At 45.9% G+C, this 5,000-nt stretch overlaps 1 protein-coding gene across 2 annotated transcripts in view; it reads right to left on the minus strand.

Annotated features, from left to right (window-relative positions):
• The window catches only part of furinb (furin (paired basic amino acid cleaving enzyme) b), a 76,797-nt gene that overhangs the window by 14,750 nt on the left and 57,047 nt on the right, over nt 1–5,000 (minus strand). The gene's annotated exons all lie outside the window — the stretch shown is intronic.

The raw sequence follows: 5,000 nt of genomic DNA on the forward strand, positions 1-5,000 counted from the left end.
GCCATCTACCTTGATATTTCACATGCTAATCATTCCTCCTTTTTAATCTCCAACAATGGAATCACCTGCTGTCACGGCTGTTTTGTCTCTCATAACCAGGAATGCTAATCAGTTGAGCTTGGTTCAGACACAATCAACTCAGTTATGGTTCAAAGATTATCCATTCAGCATGGACACTGTGTTGTTTTCCGAGGTCTTGTCTGGAGGCATACATGCAGTAATTAGACGATAATTCCCCGCCTCTGATGCTCTTTCTGGTGGAGGTTTCTGCACGCTGCCAAGCTTCGCATACACACATACACACGCTCCCACGCACACACTCACGCGCGCGCACACACACACACACACACACACACACACACACACAGATGTCCTCACAGGGGCAGAGGACTAATAAACACTATTTTTCATCAGGTGCAACTGATGTCCTTTTCTCCTTCCCATACTACGCCTCAGTGGGATGCTTAAGGCTGGATGCCAGTAGAGAGAGAGAGAGAGAGCGAGAGAGAGAGAGAGAGAGAGAGAGAGAGAGCAAGAGAGAGAGAGAAAGAGATAGACTGAGGGAAATAGAGAACACTGAGAGCAAGAATCAGAGACAAACAGAGTAACAGATAGAGAGATAGAGAGACAAAGAGAGAGTGTGAGAGAGAGTGTGTGTGAGAGAGAGAGAGAGAGAGAACACTGAGAGCAAGAGACAAACAGAGTAACAGATAGAGAGGTAGAGAGAGAGAGAAACAGAGAGAGAGAGAAACAGAGAGAGCGTGTGTGTGAGAGAGACAGAGAGAGAGAGAACACTGAGGGCAAGAGAAAAAACTGAGTTACGGATAGAGGGGTAGAGAGACACAAAAAGAGAGAGAGAGAGAAACAGAGAGAGAGTGCAAGAGAGAGATAGAGAGAGAGTGCGAGAGAAAAGAAATAGAAGAAAAGCTATTCATTCATGTTCCCCAGCGTGGTCATTAATTCCAGCCCATCCTGCTCGGTGTGGAGCTCAGAGCGTGGAGTCTCCCGACAGTCAGCCGCAGGATTAAAGGCTCTCCACCAAAGCCAGCCCACTCTCTCTGGCTCACGTATAGGGTGACCAGACGCAAACACAGCACATGTAGGAGATGTACTATGTTTCTGTGGGACAATGAGGGACACACACACTGTGCCGAGGGGAAAGCTAAAACGTTGATGTAATCTCTATTTAACTGAATAAGAAACATTTCTATCCTGCCTTTCGGCTAGTAAATCTATACTTTGAAATCTATACTTTGTTCTCTAGCCTCCACAGCACACTAGTTGGGCCATAAAAGATTCAGGCTAAGGCTGAATGAAAGTGTGAGGAGCACAGTGCTGTTTGTCATCCCAAAGGCACACTTATTTACCAACGTAACATGTCTGTATTGATAGACATCCAACATGCATTGGCCATTACAGGCCCATCAAAGGCAACTGTGCTGCAGCAAAGCAGTAGGCCTCATACAGCTCATTTCAACGCGTATCTTTATATCAAACCAAAATCTCTATTGGAGGAATAGCATGGTCAGAAGGGATACAAAAATCTCTCCACCAAAATAAACTCATACTTTTTTTCATCCATTCTATACTAAAAGAACATTTTATTTTCTTCGTGGCTATGATATCACCTGGTAGCTTTTACCGTATTTGCAAAGTTTGTTTTTTGTGGCGTGGCAGAGGAGTTCACAGTTCAGTTGACAGCCGTCACAGCCTCTTACCGCCTTCACTGCTCTCTTCTCAGCTGCTGGATGAATGCCAGGCTTTTATAAAGCTTGGCTATATTGCATTTATATGAGCCGGGTTTCTGCTTTTGACCCAGCGCTATTAAATGGAGTTGAAAACTACGAACGGCATAAACAGCTCATGTGCTGGGCGGGTAAAAGAACTAAAAACAAAATGACCAATAAAAATGCCAGACATTATCTCAATATGCGTGATGCAGGACAAAGGGTCGAAATACTGTGCAGTACAACACTAAGTGGGACCCTACTCACTGGCACAAACGGCAGCGTGCCACGCCACGTTTGTCAGCCACTGAGAACAGAAAGCTAAAAAAAAACCTACACCTCAATGGGCTCTGATGTCATCTGGCAACCAGCTGTGTGTTATGTGTGTGGCGTAATGATAGTCCGCAAAAGGGCGCAACATCAAAGGGAGGAGTCGATAAGAATTGTTATTTGCATGTTTGCATTCATAGCAGGCACCCTTTTGGTGGGACGGGTGAAACGGCGTATACATTTTGTGGGTGTGCAGTTGAATTTGTGTCTTTTGTGCCAATCACATCAACAGGAGTTCTGACACGTGCTGTGATGACAAGCCACTTCTCATTTGTTTGGTTCAAGTCCAACAGGCATCAGAGTATACTTTTGTGTACGTGTGCAAATCAGCAACATGGGGTGTTTGTGCTGGTGCACCGGACAGAGGGAGGGAAGGGAGACGTGCTTACATGCTGAACTTCGGAACATAATCAGGTTGTCAAGAAGGAGCGATGGGGCGACAGTGGTACAGGAGGTAGAGAAGTCAGAAGGTTGCTACTTCGATTCCCTGTCGAAGTGTCCTTGAGCAGGACATTGAGCCCCTAATTGCTCCTGATGTGCAGTGTGCCATCAGTGTAGATGTAATATTTGTATACATCCTTGTAAGTCACTTTGGATAAAAGCGTCTGCTAAATGACTAAATGTAAATGGCTTGGAAACAGCCAAACACAAGATCAGACGAATTAAATCATGAAAAAGATGTGCTATGATCAGGCAAGGGCAAAGAGCCCTGTTAACATCGCAAAGACGTTTCAACAGTGGCAAGACCTCCGAGAGCTGAAAGGCTTGAACAGATGCAGAGGTTTCCCTGCTTTTGCTTGGCAGTTGGGTAACATTAGTCTGACTATGTTTCACACAACCAATAGGTCGGCTTCTGAAGAGGCACTGAAAGGAGGGGAGAATCTGTTTGGCTGTTTAGTTCAAAGGTCAACCATCTTTCTCCAGCATTGCTGACTCCCCCCTCTAATCCTTTTCAGGTAAGGCACGTGCACAGGAAACACAGCCAATATTCCACATTCAGAGTAAAGCGAATAAGCCCAAGGGTATGTGACCAGTGGCAGGGCCTAGTGGAGGCCAGGACAGAGAGTGGAGGTGTGTGACCATTGAAAGGGCCTAGCGGAGGCCAGGAGAAATTGTCTGCAACAATTTCTACAACAAAAACAAATGCGAAAAAAACATACTTGACACTGCATGACACATGAAACATTTCTCGTCATTATATTCTACTTTTGATTATGTACTTTCTGTTTTCACCATTGCTATGGTGACAGGAAAGCATTTCAATATTCAGTTTACAATAGCCTTTCGAGATTAGATCAGATGCGCCTGCCAGTCATGGAAACACCAAGATGCAGGTAAAATTTCAAAGAAGGAAGTGGCAGAAGTGCCTTCCTTAAAACAGTTTCTATGCAACGCCTACCCTTTTGATCAAACACGCGCAAATGAGGCGCTGGTCTGCTCTCGAACAGGCTTAGGTGTACATGTTATGAAATTACCAAATTAATGCGCCCCTAAATGCACGAAACCGCAGTGCGCATCTGTCAAATTAGGGCTCTCACTCTCTCTGCCCTTCACATCATCTGTTCCAGCTACTCAAAAGAGTTTTTAGACAAAAAGACAGGGAGACGCTGGGATAGAGAGACAGAGAAAGACAGAGAGAGAGACAGAGAGAGAAAGACAAAAGGAGAGGCTGGGATAGAGAGAGACAGAGAGAGAGAGACACAAGTAGAGACGGGTAGAGTAAAAAAAAGACCGGAGGTGGAAGGTATGAACGGCTCTTGAGATGCACCTACACGTAGACAAAAAAAAAAAAAAAAACAGAACACACAGTCCACACACTCACAGTCAAACACACACTCCTCTGCCCCCAGGGGTTTGTGTCAACGCAAGCATAGCGCAGCACACCTCACTCCTCCATCATCACACCTCCTCAGCATGCCTCTAAACATCACCCTGACTTCACACTTACATCACTCATTCATATCTACAGTTGCATTACTCAAAGCAGGGCTTGCATCATCACGGCTTGTTACCACGGAGACTCATGCATCCTGCCCGTAATGTCTTGTTTAGCACCCCAGTTTTCCTGGTTCCGTCTGTTATACGCCCCAATCTATGACTTTGCCTCTTAATATTCCCCTGACATTCAGAAGCAGAGGATATAAACAGGAAGACACAGCTTGAGTCAGAGAGCAGGAAGGAACAAAACAAAACAGAGAGAGATAGAGAAAAAAGGAGGGAGAGAGAAAAAAAAAAGGAGGGAGAGAGGGAGGGAGGGAGAGCAAAAGAAAGAGAGAAAGAGAAAAGGAGGGAGAGAGAGAGTGTGTGTTGGAGGGAGAAAAGGAAGGGGGAGAAAGAAAAAGATAGGGGGAGAGAGCATGAGAGAGAGAGAAAAGGAGGGAGAGAGAGCGTGAAGGAGGGACAAAAGGAGGGAGAGAGAGAGAGAGAGAGGAAGATAGGGGGGAGAGCACGAGAGAGAGAGAGAGAGAGAGAGAGAGAGAGAGAGAGAGAGAGAGAGAGAGAGCGAGAGAGCGAGAGAGACAGACAGACAGGGAAATTAGGGAAAACAGTGACAGGAGACCTGCAGAGTGCAAGAGGCAGAAGGAGGTCGAGTGAATGTGAGAGAAAGAGAGAAAACACGACAACAGAAGTGACTGCCTTTGAGGGCCAGTGGAGGAGAGAGAGAGAGAGAAAGAAAGAAAGAAAGAAAGAAGGAGATATATTGCCTTGGGACATACAACCAAAACAAAAACATCTGAGTTGCAGAGAGATTGGTGTTTGGTGGGGAGAGCTCTCCACACACACACATACACCCACAGACACACCCACACACACACGCATCTTAATCCGCTGGTCTGCGGACTGAGCAGTCTCCTGGGACTGCAGACTCTGCTGAACAGTGCAGAAACAAACACACACACTCACACTCACACACACACACACACACACACACACACACACACA

Source organism: Sprattus sprattus, assembly GCF_963457725.1.
Source record: "Sprattus sprattus genome assembly, chromosome: 7".
NCBI lineage: Eukaryota > Metazoa > Chordata > Actinopteri > Clupeiformes > Clupeidae > Sprattus > Sprattus sprattus.